The sequence below is a fragment of the Meriones unguiculatus genome, chromosome 6 (genome assembly GCF_030254825.1).
Source record: "Meriones unguiculatus strain TT.TT164.6M chromosome 6, Bangor_MerUng_6.1, whole genome shotgun sequence".
Classification (NCBI taxonomy): domain Eukaryota; kingdom Metazoa; phylum Chordata; class Mammalia; order Rodentia; family Muridae; genus Meriones; species Meriones unguiculatus.
The window spans coordinates 26,942,662-26,964,546 of NC_083354.1; the positions used below are offsets into that span (position 1 = coordinate 26,942,662).

At 40.8% G+C, this 21,885-nt stretch overlaps 1 pseudogene; it reads left to right on the forward strand.

Annotated features, from left to right (window-relative positions):
• Positions 1-21,885, forward strand: part of LOC132654818 (baculoviral IAP repeat-containing protein 1a-like) — a 67,221-nt pseudogene that overhangs the window by 16,930 nt on the left and 28,406 nt on the right.

Consider the following 21,885-nt stretch of genomic DNA (forward strand, 5'->3'; position numbering starts at 1 on the left):
ATATAGGGTTGGTGAAGATCCGTTCCCAGTCTGTAGGCTGTCGTTTTGTTCTGACGACAGTGTCCTTTGCTCTACAGAAGCTTTTTAGTTTCATGAGGTCCCATTTATTGATTTTTTTTTCTCTTAGAGCCTGTGCTGTTAATGTTTTGTTCAGGAAGTTGTCTCCTGTGCCAACGAGTTCTAGGCTCTTCCCCACTTTTTCTTCTAACCGATTTAGTGTGTCTGGTTTTATGTTGAGATCTTTGATCCACTTGCCCTTTAGTTTTGTGCAGGGTGATAAATGTGGATCTATTTTCATTTTTCTGCGTGTAGACATCCAGTTGGACCAGCACTATTTGTTGAAGATGCTGTCTTTTTTCTATTGAATGGTTTTGGCTTCTTTGTCAAAAATCAAGTATCCATAGGTGTGTGGGTTTATTTCTGGGTCTTCTGTTCGGTTCCATTGATCCACCATTCTGTTTCTATGCCAATGCATGCAGTTTTTATTGCTATTGCTCTGTAGTACAACTTGAGATCAGCCAAGGAGATACTTCTAGATGATCTGTTGTTGTACAGGATTGTTTTGGAGATTCTGGGTTTTTTTTCCATATGAAATTGATAATTTTTCTTTCACAGTCTGTTAAGAATTGTGTTGGTATTTTGATGGGAATTGCATTGAATCTGTATATTGCTTTTGGTAGGATGGTCATTTTCACCATGTTAATCCTACTGATCCATGAGCATGGGAGATCTTTCCATCTTCTGATATCCTCTTCAATGTCTTTCTTTAGAGACTTGAAGTTTTTTTTCAAACACTTGCTTGGTTAGAATCACATCGAGGTACTTTATGTTTTTAGTGGCTGTCATGAAGGATGTTGTTTCCCTAGTTTCTTTCTTGGCCCTTTTATCTTTGGTATACAGGAGGGCTTAAGAGTTTTTGAGTTAATTTTGTATTTAGCCACTTTGCTGAATGTGTTTATCAGCTGAAGGAGTTCTCTGGTTGAATTTTTGGGGACACTCATGTGTACTATCATATCATCTGTGAATAATGACATTTGACTTCTTCCTTTCTGATTTGTATTCTCTTGATCTCCTTTAGTTGTCATATTGCTGTAGCTATTACTTCAAGTACAATGTTGAAGAGATATGGGCAGAATGGACAGCCTTGCCTTGTCCCTGATTTCAGTGGAATTGATTTAAGTTTCTCTCTCTTTAGTTTGATGTTGGCTATAGGCTTGCTCTAAATTGCCTTTACTATGTTTAAGTGTTGTATCTTGTATCCCTGGTCTCTCCAAGACTTTAATCATGAATGGGTTTTGGATTTTGTCAAATCCTTTATTGGCATCCAATGAGAAGATCATGTGGCTTTTCTGCATAAGTTTGTTTATGTGATGGATTACATTGATGGAGTTCTTTATGTTGAACTACACTTGCATGCCTGCAATGAAGCCTATTTGGTGATGGTGGTTGGCATATTTTATGTGTTCTTGGATTCTGCTTCCAAGTATTTTATTGAGTAGTTTTACATCAATGTTCACAAGAGAGATAGGTCTGAAGTTCTCTTTTTTTGTTGGGTCTTTGTGTAGTTTAGGTATCAAGGTGACTGTGGCTTCATAGAATGAGTTTGGTAATGTTCCTTCTGTTTCTATTTTGTCAAATAGTTTAAAGAGAACTGGAGTTAGCTCTTCCCTGAAGGTCTGGTAGAATTCTGTACTGAAAACATCTGGCCCTGGCTTTTTTTTTTTGGAAGGGAGACTATTGATGACTGCTTTTATTTCCCTGGGGCATATAGGACTTTTCAACCTTTCTGCCTGATCTCTATTTAACTTTGGTAAGAGCAATCTATCAAGAAAATTGTCCATTTCATTTAGATTTTCAAATTTTGTTGCGTATAGCTTTTGTAGTCAGTCCTAATGATTGTTTGGATTTCTTCAGTGCCTGTTGTTATGTCCCTCTTTTAGGTTCTCTTTGCCTTTTAGTTAGTTTGGCTAAGGGCTTGTCTATCTTGTTGATTTTCTTAAAGAATCAGCTCTTGGTTTCATTGATTCTTTGAATTGTTTTATTTGTTTCTAATTTATTGATTTCTGACCTGAGCTTGTATATTTCCAGCTGTCTACTCCTCTGGTGTGTTTGCTTCTTTTTTTCCTAGGGCTTTCAAGTGAGCTCTTAGGTTGCTTGTATAGGATGTTTCAAATTTCTTCTTGCAGGCACTTAGTGCTATGAGCTTTCCTCTCAGCGCTGCTTTTGTTCTGTCCCATAAGTTTGGGTGTGTTGTACCTTCATTTTCATTGAATTCTAGGAAGTCTTTAATTTCTTTCTTTATTTCTTCCCTGATCCAGCTGTCTTTGAGTAGCAAGTTGTTCAGTTTTCATTTATGTGTAGACTTTTTGCTATTTCAATTGTTGTTGAGGTCCAGATATAGACCATGGTGATCAGATAGGATACAAGGGATTATTTCAATCTTCTTGTATCTGCTGAGGCTTGCTTTGTGACCAACTATATGGTCTATTTTGGAGAAGGTTCCATGAGGTGTTCAAAGAAGGTATACTCTTTTGAATTTGGGTGAAAAGTTCTGTAAACATCTATTAGGTCCTTTTGATTTAGGAGCTCTGTAAGTGCCCGTATTTCCCTATTTAGCTTCTGTCTGGATGATCTGTCCCTTGATGAGAGTGGAGTGTTGAAGTCTCCCACTATTAAGGCGTTGGGATGGATGAGTGATTTCAGCTTTAGTAATGTTTCATTTACAAATGTAGGTGGTCTTGTATTTGGGGCATAGCTGTTCAAAATTGTGATGTCCTCCTGGTGGAATTTTCCTTTGATGAGAATGAAGTGCCCCTCCTCATCTTTTTTGATTAATTTTGGTTGAAAGTCTATTTTATTAGATATTAGGATAGCTACTCCAGCTTGTTTTTTGGGTCCATTTGCTTGAAAAACATTTTTCTAGTCCTTTACTCTGAGGTAGTGTTTATCTCTGTTGCAGAGGTGTGTTTCTTGGATGCAGCAGAAGGTTGTATCCTGTTTCTGCAACCATCCTGTTAGTCTGTGTCTTTTTATTGAAGATTTGAGCCCATTGATGTTGATGGATAATAGTGACCAATGACTGTTAGTTCCATTTATTATGGAGTTGGTGGTCTTACTGTGATTCATTGCTTGTTTTTTTTTAATTTTGTTGGAAAATTATCTGTATCCTATGTTTTCTTGGGTGCAGTGTTTTCATTGGATTGGAGTTTTCCTTCTGGTATCTTCTGTAGGGCTGGTTTCCTATGTAGATATTGCTTAAATTTTGTTTTGTTATGGAATAGTTTGTTTTGTCCATCTATGTTGATTGAAAGCTTTGCTGGGTATAGTAGTCTGGGTTGGCAACTGTGGTCACATAAGGTCTGCATGACATCTGCCCAGGTCCTTCTGGCTTTCATAGTTTCTGATAAGAAGTCTTGTGTGTTTCTGATAGGTCTACATTTATATGTTACTTGGCCTTTTTCTCTTGCTGCTTTTAATATATTTTCTTTTTTCTGTAAATTTAGTGTTCGGACTATGATGTGACGTGAGGAGTTTCTTTTCTGGTCTAGTCTATTTGGTGTTCTGTAGGCCTCTTGTATATTTATGGACATCTCTTTAATTTGGGAAATTTTTCTTCTATGATTTTCTTGAAGATATTTTCTGGACCTTGGAGCCTGGTATGTTCTTTTTTGTCTATTTCTATTATTCTTTAAATTTGCCTTTTTGTGGTGTCCTTTATTTCTTTGATGTTTGTATTTGGGACTTTTCTGATTTTACTTTTTCTTTGAGAAAAGTTTCAATTTCTGCAAGTGTATCTTCAGCACCAGAGATTCTCTCTTCCATCTCTTGTTTTCTATTTTTGATAGTTACCTTTGTGTTTCCTGATCTTTTCTCTAAGTTCTCCAGCTCCAGGGTTTTCTCTGTTTGTGTTTTCTTTATTGCTTCTAATTCTGTTTTCATGCATCATTTCCTTCATCTGCTTGAATGTGGATTCCTATCTCTCTATGATAGTCTCTGATTTTTTGTTGTTTTCCTCTCTATATGCCACTAATTTTGCCTCTACTTGTTTGGCTATATTTGCCTATGTTTCTTTGAGAGCTTTGTTCATTTCCTCTTTATTTGCTTCCACCCATGTTTCAGTTTCTTTGAGAGATTTGTTTGTTTCCTCTTTATGTGCCTCTAATAACTGGATAAGCATAGCTTTATAATCATTTTCCTGTGTTTCCAATGAATTGGAGCATCCATAGATTTTTGGGATTGCTGGTGACACCATGATGTCCTGGATTTTGTTGGATGTGTTCTTTCGCCAACCTCTGGCCATCTGCTTATCTGTAACTGTCACTGTTTGTTCCTGGATTCTTCATTTCAGAGTGGTACCATCTTTCTCTGGTGTCTGGAGAATTCTTCAGGAAGATGAGAGAGGTCCAGTGGTTTGAGAGTGTGTGTTGGTGCTTCAGCTGTACCTAAGGGAGAAAGATTTGTGGGCACAGAAGGACAAATGTAGGTGGGCATGTGAGTGTGTGTGTGAATGGGCATGTGTGTGGAAGTGTTCCTTGACTGACAGGGTGTTAGAGAATATAAATGCCTGAAGTGTGGGGCAGGAGATTGTGCAGGCACCAAAGGGATTATAGGTGCTGGAGGTCTTCACAGGTGCAATTCGCTTGTGCAGATTCCCTAAATACCTCAATGGCATTGCAGGCCACAGATATTCAGCTCTGAGCTCCAGGAGTTATTTGCCTGAACTCCACTGGTAGACCTCCAGTATTCTGGGGCCTCAATGTTGAGAACACTGTCCCTCTGTTTCCCACAGTTTGCACATGGGTGGGAGGGTTGAATGTCTGGCTGCTAGCTTAGAAGGACCCTGGATCTGGGGCTCTGCAAGCTCTGGAAGGCACCCTCACTCTCTAGCAGGTCAAATTGGAAAGAACAGGGGTTCTCCTTGTTTTCTACTCTCAATTGGGACCTGCTCAGTCAATGCGGGGGTAGGAGCTCCTTCAGCTCACTGGTGCTGTAGCCGCTGAACTTGGAAGTCCAGCTGCAGCAGCTAGACAGGGAGCCTGGTCCAGGTGCCTGCTGGGAAGTCCTGGCGGGGCCACAACAGTAGTCCACAGACGTCTGTTGCCTGGTGTACGTACGTGGCCCGGTGCCTGGTGTAACTGGGTGGTTTGGCTGGTCTGGCAACTTTGAAGGGTTTATAGCCAGCTAAAACCACTGAGAGATTGGGTGGCCCTTACAGTCACTGGCTGGGAGCTCCTGTGGAGTTGGTATGGCCACCTGCATACCTGGGACTCAGAAGGATGGTACTGTGGATCTGGGAATCAGAAGGCTGGTAGAGCTGGCAGCTCTGGCTAAGGACCTAGGAGCCCTGCCTCTGCTGTCTCAGTCCCCAGGCAGTAAGTTCTGTGCTAAGGGTCTCTGGAGTCTCTAAGAGTCTCTGTGGACCAGCTCCACTGAGGAGGAGGGAGCCCCTAAATGGGGAAGTGAATGTTCGCCACTCTCCATCCCCAGAGAAGTCCACCTGTGACCTGAATCTAAATGGTCTCAGCTCATGTGATGTCCCCGCTCATTCAGGAAGCCTCAATGTTGATTTTGTGGCTTCAGTTGCCCCTCTACTCACCAATTTCAGAGTTTCAGATCCTCTGCCTCTCTGATACGGTGTGCTGCCATCTTGGATCCACCTTAAAGTAATTTTGCTTTCATTTGAAAACATATTTTTGGTTTGGTTTGGTGTGTGTGTGTGTGTTCACTTTTGTGGGCACAGGTTGACCTAGCATGCTTTCCCTATCACTTTCTCCCTATCTTTAGACAGGGATCACTGAACCAGAACTCACAGATTGGCTGACTAGCTGGCCAGGGTGTGTCTAGGACCTGCCTGTCTCTGTTGACCCAGGGCGAGGGTTGAAGAAGTGTGTGACCATACCCCACCTTTACATACACCTTGGGCTTCAAACTGCAGACCCTCAAGCCTGTACTGTGCCATTTTCCCTACTAACCTACCTACTCAGTAACCCAAATACTAAGACAATGTCTGTCAGGCAACAGCCTCGTGACTTCTCCCAACTAATAAATGCGTTAGTCTATACAGGGGTAGAATTGGTGTATAAAACAAAGAAAGTCAGAATGTTTAAGGCATTACAAGTGGTTTCACATGTGTGGAATATGCACCAAATAAAAATGCTTGCTGGATGCAGTGGCACACACCTGTAATCCCAGCACTAGGAAGATGAAGAGTGGAGAATCAGGAATTCAAAGCCACCCTCTGCTGAAAGGCAAGAGGGCCAGATTTCTAGGTCATCCACATCCTTGTGCCACAAGAAAAAAGTAGTTTTGCTTCAGAGATTCAAGGATTTTGGTATTGCCGTGGTCTTTAGCTCCCCGCTTAGAAAAGAAAACATATTTTAATTAAATTTAGTGATCTGTTTAGTACTGGTTTTGTCATTTCTTTGCTTTTATTTATTTGTTTCTGCCAACAAAGATTTACTTCTTTCACTGGTTTTCAAGCTTTGATTATGGAACATCTCATGGAAATGAAAAGATCACTATAATAAGCACTTGTCAGCACCTGGTCAGGAACTATCTCCTTCTCCACTGCCTGCCAATGTTTTCTATGGAATAACAAGAACCAAGCTACTTCAGAGTGAGTTCCAGGGACCACATAAAGCATCTGTTAGTATTATAGTGTGTGAGATGGAACCACAGTATCCTTAAGTCTTCTAGGAAAAGATGGCATAAGTGCCTAATGTCAAATATGTGAATCAGCATTCAAATGCTCATCTCCCTCTGTTACAGTTTTGTTTGTTTGTGTGTTTGTGTTTAAAATAAAAAAGTGCACTTCTGGGGCTGTGAGAATGGGGGTGTTGTTCTTCTGTTAGGATGTGTGTGGAGGTCAGAAGATGGCCTAAGGGAGGGGCCCTGGGTATCACACTCAAATCATCAGGCTTAATAACAAGCACAGATGCCCTCTTAGCTGTTTTTCCAGCCCAGAATTATGAATCCATTTTCCTCACCTTTCACCTTTTCAATTATTTCTTAAAAGAAATCACTTAAGCTGCTCTGTATAATTTCCTGCACTTTATACTTGGCTGAATGTTCCTATTTATTTATTTATTTATTTATTTATGGCTGTGTTTTTCTGTAATGTCAGTGAATGGTGCTTGACTCGAAAGGGCTTTTATTTTATTTTATTGATGGGCTTCATTATATATCCCAGGCTGGTCTCAACTTGCTCATCTTTCTCCTTCAACCTCTGACATGATAGGATTGTGGGTACACACCACCGTGACTGGGATATTTTTTTTCCAAATAGTTGTAGCTCATACCGTGTATAGGAAAGTTCCTGGGTAGATGCTAGGTCACACACAAACCAACTAGGCAAGTATTTACCAGACACCTTGCACACAGGCAACCATGCTCACAGAAATAAAAGGCTATCTAGGATTATTTGTAAATGGAAACATAAATAGGCACAATTCATTTAGGGTGAACAGTCTTTAAAAATTCTAAAACTAGCACCTGGGAGGCCAAAGGGCATGTGGATCTCTATGAGCTCAAGGGAAGCCTGGTTTCTGGTCTATAAAGTGAGTCTAGGACAGCCAAGGCTACACAGAGAAACTCTGTCACAAAAAAAAAAAAACAAAACAAAAACAAAAAACCCCAAAACTAACCAAACCAAAAAAATTCTTAAATTATATCGCAACATGTTCACAAATGTATAGAAAAAGCTATGAAATGATGATGTAAATTAAATAGATGATCTTGGGCTTGGGTTTGTTGAGCTGTGAGGTGGCAAGAAAACTTCACATTTTACTTGCTTCACTTAAATTATTGAAAAAGAAGCCTAAAAGAAAGGAAGGAGGTTTAAAGGGAAGAAGGGACAAAGAGGAAAGGAAAAAGAGGTGAAAACAGTAGCTGAGGAAGAAATGGTTCCTGGAAATCAATGATATAGTCATAGGAATGATGGGCCCTGATTAGCAAATCATAGAATGTCACCATCTCCTTACAAGTTGGGCTTGTACCCTGCAGATGTACCTGCTGCAGTTCAGCCTCAGACAGGGGCCCCACTGCTGCTCCTGGGCTCCTAAAGCAGCTCTGGCCCAGCTCAGGGCCCTGGGTTTAGTGTTGCTGGCTACACTCTGGACAACTTCCAGCCACACCATTCCCATGTGATCAGCCCTAACTAGAGCTGCACATCTGCCTCCAGTGGTCTTTGGTTGCTTCTCTGACACAGCACAGTGAACATGACCTACACAGGAAGAGGAGACGGTACAGCCACTGGCCCACAGCTGGAAGGAGTAAGGCCTTGTTAGGCCCAGCATGAGCCTAAATATAAGAAGGTATGAAGAGAATTCAGGAAACAAATCATCCATCGATGCAAAATCTCAAGAGGTTCATCTTGACCACTGCGCAATGTGGTCACCCTTGCTGGCCAGCTAGGAGTGGCACCTGAAGACAATGATCTTAGGTTTTTAAAAGACAAAAGGTGTGAATCTCCTGGGGTTGCTATCTTGGAGATTCGGGATTGGATGAGGTGTTTAACTTTTAAAATAATTGGTTAGTTCTGGTCACCCTTAGGTCGGGTCAACCCTGTTGTAAACATCTGATCTTCAAGTCAGTTTGGAATTTCCTGCCATATGAAACATAGCTACAGTTAAAGGTGGGAGAATGATTAAATCATATCGGTTTCCAAACAAAGCTCATTTTACAGGCACCAGCCGGTGATTTACTCTCCATTTAGTAGGGATCTCTGCTTTTTTTCTTCCTTATCTCTGCCCTCACAGATGGCTGATGTCAGGAACTTTTACATTTCTCACCTCTCTGGAGAAGCACTAAGAGGCTTTAATTAATATGGGCCTAAAACTTGCAAATATAAGTTATAAGGCAATTAAAAGAAACATAGGTTACAAAGTTAGTCTGATTCTTTCAGCCTGCTCACACAAGAAGGACCAGACAGAGCTGGAGCGAGGCAAACTTGCATGTGCAGGCCGCCTGATGTCCAGTCCTGAACTGAAGCGCTGACCTTCGTAGAGCCTTGAGTGTAAAATGCAGATAATAACATATAGCCTGTAGGTCTTATAAAACCTACCACGCATCACATGCAATGACTGATGTACCTTCCATATGTCTGTCAGCATGAGCACAGGGCTGACATCAGAACTCAGTCTCCAAATTTCCTGTTGTGTTCTTTATCCTTAGCTTCTGAGACTTCAGTTTTAAACACTGGCCTGATCACTTCTTTTATGAAATTTTGGTAAAATATCTGAATATTTTCTTACATTTTTTTAAAACTGAATAATAAATGTGAGCTGGTTTTAGTATAGTTTCAGTTTTAAAACATGGACTCACTCTGTATCCCAAACTGACATCAAACTCACCGTGCTCCTTTCTTTGATTTCCAAATATTGAGACTGCAGTTTGCATCATCATGCCCAGTGATCACAATAGTTTTTAAAGATTAATTTATTATTTTACAGTATTCTGCCTGCATGTACACCTGCACACCAGAAGGGGGCACCAGATCTCACTATAGATGGTTATGAGCCACCATGTGTTTGCTGAAAATTGAACTCAGGACCTTTGGAAGAACAGCCAATATTCTTAACTTCTGAGCCATCTCTCCAGTCCCTGTTTTAAAAATAGCATTTAAGAAAGTAATGTTGAGGTGGGAAGGACAGCACATGTCAGTGATCCCAGGTCTTGTGAGTGGCAGACAAGAGGAGCAGGAATTCAAGGTTTTTGTTCCAGAGAGCCTAAAATGAGTCTGTGCCATATAAAATCCTATCTCAAAAGAGAAAGAGTTATTGAAATATTTTAAAAGCAAGTTCATTTATTACTATTTTAAAAAGAATTGATAACATCAAGTCACTGCTCTGTGCCACATGGGGTACATTTAGGCATAAGGCAATGCATGGAAAGTTGAAAAATGGAGCCAGGATCCATGGATGCCACAGAAACCGAATGGAAGTCCTGGAGCTATGTAGAGTTCATCTCCTCATGCTGTTAAAAGCAGCAAGGCAAGGCTGGTCTCATCCTCATTGACAAAAGAGCTCTCAGTCTCCTCCTTACCACACTGCTAGGAACGCTAGTGTCAGTTAGAGAAACATTGTTCAGTCTTAAAAGCAGCTTGGTTTGTATGGGAAAAGGAGTGCATTTCAAGATGATATTCAACATATGTTATAAAAATCAAAACCAATAGATTAATATCTGCTATTTTAAAAATTATGACAGTTTTCTTTAGTAGGTGAAATATGCTACAACTAATTTTCATATTGTTCCCTTTACTGTCACTGTGATCTGACTGTGGGAACGAGTCTCAACTGCCTGTTCTGCATGTTTAGTTGAAGAAAAAATTGTGCTCTATTGTGTGCTTATAATGCTCCTGAGACAGAGGCAGGAGATTGCTTTAAGCAAGGAATTTATCACCAGTCTGGGCAACATAGGAACCCCTCAATATAAAATAAAAATAAAGTAATCTTAAGACTGAATTTTAAGTAAATATATGTATTTTCCTTAACATAAATAAAAATAATTCTATCAGAACACTTGTAATTCTCATGAAAAAGGTTTGGGGTGAGTTAAAATCTTTTTTAATACAATATGTTTTGATCATGATTTTCCCCCTCCTCCAACTCCTCCCACATCCTCCCCACTTCCCTACTCAGCCAACTTGTGTTCTTTCTCTCTGTGTTTCAAAATGCCCCTCTTCACAAGAAAATCATAACAATCAAAAAACTAGTATGACTAAAAAAAAAAAAAGTGTGTTTTGTGTTGGCAAGTATTCCTGGGCATAGGCCTGCCCTGAAGTGTGTGGTTATACCCAGTGACACTCCACTGGAGACTGATTGTTCCCTCATCAGTAGGTTCCAGTGGAAATAGCTTCTTGGTTAGGGTCCTTGTGTCTACTTCCCTGCTCAGTGCTGGGTCTCCATCTGGTTGGGACCTACTCAGGTCTTGTGTTTGCAAGTATTTTTCCTGACAGTATTAGTGATGTATAAAGTCCAATAGTTTGAGAGGTTTTATCAAATGGTCTTTGCAGTGTAGAACATCTCTGTTTATAGAGTCTTTTTTAATTTTGTGGCATACAGTTTTAGAAGTATGATCTATTGATTCTTTGGATTTCCTCGGTATGTATTGTTATATCCCCTTTTTCATTTCTGATTTTATTAATTTGGATACTCTCCCTCTGTCTTTTAGTTAGCTTGGCTAAGGGTTTGTCTAATTTGTTGATTTTCTCAAAGAATCAGCTCTTGGTTTTGTTGATTTTCTCAAAGAATCAGCTCCTGGTTTTGTTAATTTTCTCAAAGAATCAGCTCTTGGTTTTGTTGATTTTTCTCAAAGAATCAGCTCTTGGTTTTGTTGATTCTCTGTATTGTTCTCTTTGTTTCTAGGATATTGATTTCATCCCTGAGTTGGATTATTTCATGATGCCTACTCCTCTTGGGTGTGTTTGCTTCCATTTTTATAGAGCCTTCAAGTGAGCTATTAAGTTGCTAGTATAAGTTCTCTACATTTGTTTATGAAGGCACATAGCACTATGAACTTTCCTCTTAGAACTTCTTTCATTGTGTCCCATAATTTGAGGTATGTCGTGCTTTCATTTTCATTGAATTCTGGAAAGCTTTTAATTTCTTTATTTCCTCCTTGACCCAGTAGTCATTAGCTAGAAAGTTGTTCAATTTCCATGAGGTTTTAGGCATTCTATTGTTTCTGTTATTGTTGAAGTCTAACTTTAATCCATGGTAGTCTGATAGAATACAAGTTGTCATTTCAGTTTTCTTATATTTGTTGAGGGTTGTTTTGTATCTGAGTATGTGGTCAGTTTTGAAGAAGATTCCAAGAGGTCCTGAGAAGAAGGCATATTCTTTTGTGTTTGAGTGAAATGTTCTGTGGATCTCTGTTAAGTCCAATTGACTCATAACGTCAATTAGCTTCATTATTTCTCTGTTTAGTTGCTGTCTCAATGATCTGTCTTTGGTGAGAGAGATGTGTTGAAGTCCTCCCACTGTTAACGTGTGGGGTTCAATGTGTGATTTAAGCTTTAGTAATGTTTCTTTTATGACTGTGGGTGCTCTTGCATTTTGTCCATATATGTTCAGAAATGAAATATTATCTTGGTCGATTTTTCCTTGGATGAGTATGAAGTGCCCTTCCTCATCTCTTTTAATTAATTTTGTATGAAAGTCTATTTTGTTAGATATTAGTATAGCCACTCCAGCTTGCTTCTGTGACCATTTACTTGGAAAACCTTTTTCCAGCCCTTTATTCTGACGTAATGTCTATCATTGTTGCTGAGATGTGTTTCTTGTTAGCAACTGAATGATGGGTCCTGTTTACACATCCATTCTGTTAGCGTGTGTGTGTGAGTGTGTGTGTGTTTAACAGGGAGTTGAGGCCATTGATGTTGAGAGAGATTGATGACCACTGGTTGTTGATTCCCATTATTTTGATGGTGGTGGTGGTTTTGGTGGTGGTGGTGTTTGTGGTGCTGTGTGTGTGTGTGTGTGTGTGTGTGTGTGTGTGTGTGCCCCTTCCCTGTTTTGGTTTATTGTTGTGGGGTTATTTGTTTCCTGTGTTTATCTGGGTGTGATTAGCCTGCTGAGGTTGCAGTTTTCCCTCTGTAGTTTTCCTTCTGTAGGGCTGGGTTTGTGGTTAGGTATTGTTTAAATTTGTTTTTCTCATAGAATATCTTGCTTTCTCCCTCTATGGTGATTAACATTTTGCTGGACATATTAGTCACGGCTGACATATGTGGTGTCTTAGTGTCTGTAAGATAGCTGCTCAAGCTCTTCTTTCTTTTAGAGTTTCTGGTGAGAAGTCAGATTTACTTCTGATAGTTCTGCCTTTTTATGTGACTTGGCCTTTTTCCCTTTCAGCTTTCAATATTCTATTTTGTTCTTTACATTTAGTGTTTTGATTATTATGTGATGGGAGAATTTTTTTTCTGGTCCAGTCTATTTGGTGTTCTGTAGGCTTGTATATTTATAGGCACCTCTTTCTTTAGGTTCGGGAAGTTTTCTTCTATGATTTTGTTGAAAATATTTTATGGGCCAGGGAGCTTGGAGTCTTCTCCTTCAATTTCTATTATTCTTAGGGTTGGTCTTTTGCTATTGTCTCAGATTTCACAGATGTTTTGTTTCAGGAATGTTTTATATTTAACATTTTCTTTGGCTGATGAATCGATTTCTTCAATAGTATCTTCTACAGCTGAGATTCTCTCTTCCATCTCTTGTATTCTATTGGTGATGCTTTTGTCTGTAGTTTCTGTTCTCTTCCCTAGGTTTTCCATCTTCAGGATTGACTCAGATTGTGTTTTATTTATGGCTTCTATTTAAATTTTTAGGTCTTGAGCAATTTTATTTTTTTCTTTCTCCCATTTGTCTGTTTTTTTTTTTTTTTTCTGTATTTCTTTGAGGGATTTATTCAATTCTTTTACCTGTTTGATTGTATTTTCCTGAATTTTTTGAAGGATTTATTTATTTCTTTTAAGGCCTTAATCATTTGTTTTCACAGCCTCAGATTTAAGATTGTTTTCTTGTGCTTCTGGTGTGATAGTATCCCCAGGACTTGCTGTGGTAGGATAGTTGGGTTTGGGTGATGTCACATAGCCCTGGGGTTTGTTGCTTGTGTTCTTGCACTGATTCTTAGTCATTTGGTTGACTTTGGTATTAGCAGGCCTGGCGGTCTCTGATGGTAGCAGGTCTCTGGAGTTATAGGTGGAAATCTTGGTCCCAGATGGCCTCAGTCTTCTGGTTTTCCTACTCCTCCCTGATCCATGCGGGTCTGCTACTCCCTGATCCTCGATGCTGCTCTCTGATCAATGCTGATCTCCAAGGCCACAGATTGGAGTGGTTCCTGGGAAATGGCACAGGCCTGGGAAACTGAGGTTTAGGGCTCACAGGGAAGTGGAGCTCAAGCACTCTGGGCTGCCCTCAACACTATTGCTGGCAGGCTCTGGCAGGCCAGTAGATGGGGAAGGGTGGGGAGGTTTCACCTGCTACTCTCTGATCTGTGCTGGTCTCTAGGGCTGCAGATTGGTGCAGGTCCTGGGAAATGGTACAGCTCAGGGAACTCAGAGTATATTTTAATTATATTTTTAATTATAGATGTGAATTTTTCAAAGTAAGAAATTGTCAGAGGAAATTGCCCAGTATATTCAAAGCTACGAGGAATTTGTTCATGTAACGGTAATTTACAAGGGCCATTTCTAATAGCATATGTTTGTTACCTAATAATATGTGATTTATCAGGGTGATGTTCATTTTTGTTTGTTTGTTTGTTTTCCCAAATACTCTATGTTTTTCTTCCTTTCTCTTGTCTTCTCCTGCCTCTTCTGTGCACAGAGGAAACAAAACTCTTGTCTTGTGAAGCTGGAACCACTTAGACAGTTTCCAGGCTGGCTTTGGGTTGCATCTGCTGCCTCCTTCATCTTCCCTCTGAGTGAGGCCACTCACTACTCTAGCTACCTCCTGCTGCCTCCATGTGGATGTCTGACTCAATCTTCTGACCTAGTACATGGCAGAGGCAGGGCACTCAAAGGTGGCTCCTGAACCTGGTTATTTACACCCTTAAATTAGTAAGGACTTCCTAGTGGCAAGCAGTGGGAGCCCACCTCAAACTGAAGCCAAAGGAGACTGTTTTGTCTGACTGACTGAGAGGCAGCCTCTGCAGAGGGCATGGGCTGACAGTTGGGGTGCGGTTTTCTCAGAGGGAGAGCTACTTGGTTGGAGAGCGTGGCTCCCTTCCCATGTCTCAGTTCCTCATGAGTCCAAATACACCTCTGTGTATAACTGCAGTTCTGTGGCTGAGCAGGGTGTATGGTAAGAGTGACCCTGAGAAGCTTCCATTTCACTGATGTTTGGCACTGCATAAAAATTTACAAGATCAATAGAAATCAAACCAAAATTAAAGGGCTGCTTTGCTCAAATTCTGCTGCTCGAATGAAAATTCACTTCAGTTTGGGAAGACCTTAAGTTGCAGGCCACAGATAGAGGTATATCCTGTAAGTCAGCCAATCAGGCAGTAACCTGAATTTCTTTTCCTCAGGGAGAACATTTTGTGAATTCCTGGGTCAGAAGAGAATTACCTATGGTATCAGGTAAAACCTCAGGCACATTCCAAAGTCTTTGTTTGATTCTTTCTTTTGGTGTTTCTCTCTGTCTCTCTCTCTCTCTCTCTCTCTCTCTCTCTCTCTGTATCTCGGTCTCTGTCTCTCTGTCTCCCTCTTTCTGTGTGCACACGCTGCACATATACAGGTGCTTTTGGAAGCCAGAAAAGGGCATCAGATCCCTTCCAGGTGGAGTAACAGGCATTTGTGAGCTGTCTGATGTGGGTGCTGGGAACCGAACTCAGGTCCCCTAAAAGAGTAGAAAATGCTTTTAACCACTGAGCCATCTCTTCAGCCCTCATCAACTTTCTTCAAAAAATATTTTTATAAGTGATTTCTCCATCATGGAATGACTTTGGTTTGTTTTGTGTTTTTTTTAACTTTATGGCTGGGAGAGACGGCTGAGCAGTTAATGTACTTGTGCTCCTGGGAAGGACTTAGGTTATGTTCCCAGCACCCTATAGTAGCTGACAACTCTGCAAGTCTAGTTCCAGAGGATCCAATACTGTCCTCTGACCTCCTTGGCTACTGCACACATGTGGTACAGCCAAACATGCAGACAGAATACCTACAACAAAAATAAAAATAAGTGAATCCTTAAAAGTAAAGTTTTTAAAAATTGACACCCAGCCAGTCACTGTGGCACATACCTGTAATCCCAGCACTCAGGGAGGCAGAGGCAGGTGGATCTTTGTGTTTGAAACCTGGCTGGTCTACAAAGCAAGTCCAGGACAGACAAGTCTACACAAAGAAAATCTGTCTCTAAAACAAAGGAAAATAAAACCCGATTTACACTCAGTTATTTCCATAATGTATATGTGTATGCATGGGTCCATGTGTGAAGGTCGGAAGCCAGAGGACAACATAGGAGTTGCTTCTCTCCTTCTTCCATGAGGGTCCAGGGATTAATTAAAAGTTTGTCGGGCTCAGCAGCAAGCATCTGTACCGTGGAGCCATGAACTGGCTTACTGTTTACCATAGGTAAACACAGCTAAGTGTGGTAGGGTGGGCACTGTCATGGATGCTTCTTTAAAAAGGCTAACATTTTGGATAACATGTTTTGGAAGCATTTTTGAGCATCTCTCCTGTTCCAGGCTGGCCTCAAATGCAAATGAATTTTGAACATTTGTTTCTCCTGCTGAGTGCTGAGACAGAGCTTCTTGGGTACTGGTGATGGAACTGAGTACTTCCTGAAAGCTAGGAGAGCATGCTACCAACTGAGCTACATTTCCAGTCCCCCAAAACATTCTTAAGTGACATAGTGTGCTGTTAAGAAATTAAGGAAAATTCACATTAAAATGATGTGACAGGCTTAAGGATATTACTCACTTGTCTAGAATGAACAAGGTCCTTGTGTTTCATGCCAGCATCCAAAGGAAAACAAAACCTTAACGTTAGGAATCTAGCTCAGTTGTAGGGCATCCATACAGCAAGTAGGACAGGCTCTGAGTTCAGTCCCAGCAGAGGTCAGAGACATGGGAACATGGGGTAGTGGACAGGTGAAAACAGTCATAATAGAGTAAGAATTCTATGGTCATATGAGTGTGCTTCTCCCTATATTTCCTGCTCTTGGAAGGTGGAATGAGGTATCCATGGCCAGGTAGGACTATGATAACAGGTTAGAGGCCAGTATAAGTTGAATGAGGTTACTGCCAAGTATAGAGGTCCATGCCTGTAATCCCAGCACTAAAAAAGCTGAGGCAGAAATATGATGAGTTTAAGGATAGCTTAGCTTAGCCTACATGGCAAAGCATTGTGCCTCCTTCCCCAAATGAGCATGAGGGTGAAGGGATGCCTCAGATGTTATGAGTATTTGTTGTTCTTGCTAAGGACTCAGTTTCAGTTCAAAGTGTCTCCAAGGTAGTCGCTTACAACAATTTCTAACTTCATCTCGAGGGGATGTAACATCCTCTCTGTCCACCTGGGGCTCCAGCCAACCTGTGGTATACATATATGCTTCCTGTAGGCAAAACACTCAACACACATTCATAATCAAGTGAGTACACACACACACACACACACACACACACACACAAACACATACACATATACCAAGAGAGCGAGAGAGGGAAAGAGAGAGAGAGAGAGAGAGAGAGAGAGAGAGAGAGAGAGAGAGAGATGGCATCCTTCTCACTGGAAACACTGTATTCCAGTAACTTGCTAAATAACAAACACAAACGGAAAAAGAAGATGCAGACAATGTTTATTCTCTTGGTCTTTGAACGCAGAGCTGTTTCTTTGGCCACATATGCAAGAGCCTACAAAAAAAGTGATATTGTCACCATGGGGAATGGGCTGTCAAAAAGGTGTGATCATGAATTCTACCACAGCAAAACTGGAAGAGTCTACAGTGTTACCCAGCATGCTCTTTTTTATTAAAGAAGCAAGTCATGAGCAGGAAGAGAATGACTGAAAGTATTTATCTGATTAGGAACTCTAAGGGTCAGGGATGGGCAGTAAGTGCAGGGTGCTTTCCTTGCAAACACGAAGCTTTGCATTCTGTCTCCAGAAACCATGTGACAAAGCCAGATGTTACTGTTGTGCATTTGTAATCTCAGGGCTGGGGAAGCAGGGAAAGATGGAATCCTGGGGATCTTCAACCACACCAGAAAAGTGAAAGCCCCTCACAACAAGGGAGACACAGTGAAGGTTGTCCTCTGACTTCCACAGATATCTGAACAATATACCTGCACGTATACCTACACACACATGAACACACACAGAACTCTAAGTCCTGAGACAGCTTCCTAATATAGGTGAAGGAAATTATCAGATAAAGAAGGAAGCCAAAGAAACACAAGTGCCAGCCTGCTCCAACCAGAGAAACATACCTGTGAGAACTAAGAAAAACAGTAGAGTAGGCCAATCAGTTCATGTCAGAGGCAGTCCCTGTTCCCATTACTATGGAACCCATTTGGACACTGAACTGCCATGGGCTACATCTGTGCAGGGGTTCTAGGTTATCTCCATGCATGGTACTTGGTTGGAGTATGAGTCACAGGAAAGACCCCTGTGCTCAGATTTTTTGGTTCTGTTGCTCTTCTCGTGGAGTTCCTGTCCTCTCCAGATCTTACTATTTCCCACTTCTTTCATAAGATTTCATGCACTCTGCCCAACAGTTGGCCATAAGTCTCAGCATCTGCTTTGATAGTCTGCAGGGCAGAGCCTTTCAGAGGCCCTTTGTGGCAGGCTCCTAACATGTTTTCTGTTTTCTTCTTTTTCTGATATCCATCCTCTTTGCCTTTCGGGATGGAGATTGAGCATTATAGCCAGAGTCCTACCTCTTGATTAGTTTCTTTAGGTGTGCAGATTTTAGTAGGTGCTCTTTGATCACCTTCCCCTGAGTGGGGAACATCCTTACCAGGCTATAGAGGAAGACAATGCAGCCACTCCTGATGAGATCTGATACACTAGGATCAGAAGGAAGGAGAGGAAGACCTTCCCTATCAGTGGACTTGTGGAAGGGCATGAGTGGGGCATGAGAAGGGGGAGGGAAGGTGGGATTGGGAGGGGAGGAGGGTGGGGTTCAAGGGGGGAATACAAAGTGAATAAAATGTAATTAATAAAATTTAAAAAATATATATACATAGGATACATTGTTGAAAAAAAGAGAAAAACAGAATTTATTTGCTATGACATTGTGGCTTAATAGAAGTCAAAAGTCAATAAAATAAAAAGTTTTAGACTCTAAAAATATTTTTCTGTTTAAATTAAAGTGTAGTATTCCAAATGCCAAAGAAATACTTAAAGTAAAAGGGAAAAAAGGGGGGAATCTAGGATTATGTGTGAACACAGCAGGCTTTCATCTTGAGAAACTTATCAGACCAAGGTTGGGACAGTTTAATTTTCAAGTCTTCACAGTGTAGAGAAGACCAGTGGCCCAGAGCCAGGATGAGTGATCTTCCCAGTGTGGTGATCTCAAAGAGCAAGCCATCAAAATGACTGTTTTTAAGAAAGCCACAGGAGAAATGACCTTTCTCAAATCTTCACACTGACCTGAAAACAGGAATCCTGTCTTGATTTTGTTGTATCCTGATTCTAGATGACCAAAGGATAGTCTTAAGTTACACTTTAACACAGTGACCATGCACAGAAATTAATAGAATGAATGGAATACCCCAGTGTTTGCCACTCTGCTCCAGCAGTTCTAACATGGTCTTTCTTGTACCTCTTATTTCTTCTCGCTCTTCTAACCACCCTCAATTATTCTGACACAAGTACAGATCATGACATCATTCCCACCTATACACAAACCTAACTTGAACTTTGTTTTCAAAGCCTGCTCTTCTCACCCACATCTTTTCCCCAAGCTTACTGCAATGACAGCATCTTTGCTAATGAAGACTTGAGGAAGGAGACTTTTAAGGACTGGCCCCACAAGTCACCTGAGACTGTTGAAGCTCTCGTCAAAGCAGGCCTTTTCTACACAGGTCAGTCAGGTTTTTCCCCTTTATTTGTATGTTTCTGTGTGTGAGTGTTGCCTGAATGTAAGTATGGGTGCCATATGTCTGCCTGGTGCCCTCAGAGGCTAGACAGGGTATTGGATCCTGGAACTGGAGGTATAGTTGCCGTTTGCCAGCATGTGGTGCTGGAAACAAACCTGACTCCTTTGCAAGAGCAGCCAGTGCTCTTTATGCTGAGCATCTCTTTAGCATCTGACTCAGAATTTTGTGTCTGCCACATATCTAATCCTGGAATTGCACTTTTCTTTATTTTCGTTTGTCATAGATCACTTTGGGGCCTCATAAGAACTTCAGTTTTCCATAGTTCCCTTGGTGCTCAGCCTCTGAGCTTAGGGATCCTGAGGTCACTTCATCTGACAGGCCTATTCCACTGGCACTAAACTCACCACCTGGTCTTAATGCATTGTCTTCTCTTGCCAGCCTTGCCTGAGTGTCACGGATGATGTGCTCCTATTTCTAGAGGAGTAGAGCTGGCAATAATGTGAGGAGAGACAAGGATTCTTCATAACCTGCCTTGCATAGAGGCTTCTAAGTTTGCTCTTCCATCCTGCCCCAGATACAAATATATTCTTCTGATTTCCTCAGTAAGCAATTGCTTGTTGGTTGCCTATGTCTGTGAATGTCCCGTAAGTCATCATTGTCCAGAACAGACAGAAATCTCTGCTCTCACGGAGCTCCTACTCCAGATCCTAATGGCAAATCTTTCAGGATGATGGTTTAGGAGAAGTTTCATCAAAGCACACGGTGCACAGGAACCTTCAGCGACTGTTGCTGACTGTTGCTGACCAGACCACGGAAGGACCAAGAGTCCTGTGTGAACTCTTGCCTCCTGTGCGTGGTATTGCCACATAATCCAACTGGAGGAGCAAGCAGGATTTCACTAGTGAAATCTGGAGTCGAATTCGTGAGTTGACAGGTGTATGTGCTGTTGAGCTGACCCCATTTCCTTTTCCTAGGCAAAAAGGACCTTGTCCGGTGTTTTTCCTGTGGAGGATGTATGGAGAAGTGGGAGGAAGTTGATGACCCATTAGCAGACCACACCAAGTTTTTCCCAAAGTGAGCAAAGTGAATTCTCTTGACTTTAAACTCACTTCATCTGTTATTCCCTCACTGTCCAGGTTTGTTATCTGTGAGTAGTGTCTGCTCACTCTTTGGTTCCTACTGTGAAGGGGTCATTCTTCTATCTTCATTCCTTTCCCCCCTTGATACTCTCCCTGTCTAGCTTTTTTTCTCATTATAGTAAGATCTTAGTTTTTGTTGGATCTTTATACACACTTTTAAAAACAGGATCTGTGTAGCACAGACTGTCATAACAATTCTATCTAGTAGGACTTGATTTCATGATCCTCCTGCCTCAGCCACCTAAGCCCACTGCAGAGGCCACATCATATCTGCCAGTTCTAGGTCCTTCTGATTCTTTTGAGTACAAACTAGTTTTTCTTTTCACCTCCTTTTAGAATGCTTTACAGTTTTCTATTTCTAATGTCTAAGATTTCCCCAGTGGTTTTCTTTTTCCAGTGTTGGTGGTAGAAGCACTTGTTTGAGCATGCCTGGCAATCACTTTACAATAGAGCTACTCTCACCCCTTTTCTGTCAGTCTTCAAATGTATTTTTATTCCTCTTCTACATAAGAAAACCATAGAAAGGTCCACTTGCAAAATGAAATTTGTTATTGTGTAGTAATTAGAATTTTCAAAGCTAAATATCAATATGCGCAGATTGAAAAGTGGGTATTTCTGGGCAAGGTGGTTGACACATGAAGTCCTAGCTCTCAGGAAGCTGCATGAAGAAAAACCTCGTTTTGTTTTATATTAAATGCTTTGATATGAATTATCCTAAAGTTGATCTGTTTTAAAATCCAGCACTTGTTATTAAGAAATAAGAGTCTTTTGATCCAGTTTCCCTTGGAAGGCAGGAAAATCTGCAACTGTTGATGCCTCTGCAATCTGTGTTCCATTCCACCAGTGTGTTTTGTTTCCATCCAACACATACATAAAAGTGCTCTAAATTGATTTAAGTTTAATTATTAACATTTAAATGTAAAGGTTTAAATAACCATCTGGACTTGAGATAGGATGCTAATAGTATCTGAATCACTTAAAATATTCCTTAAAAATGTTTTCTTAGTGTGCATTAATACATACAATAACATTGCATATATATATATATATACACACATTATGTTTTACATATGTTATATATATTACAGTTTACTACAATCATGCTCACCACCATCCTCCCATTACATTCTCTTATCTCTCTATAGCTCTTCTTAGTTCTCTTCCTTCTAAAATCATATGTTTTGTGCCAGCCCAGGGATATATAGCAAGACTTATCCTTGCC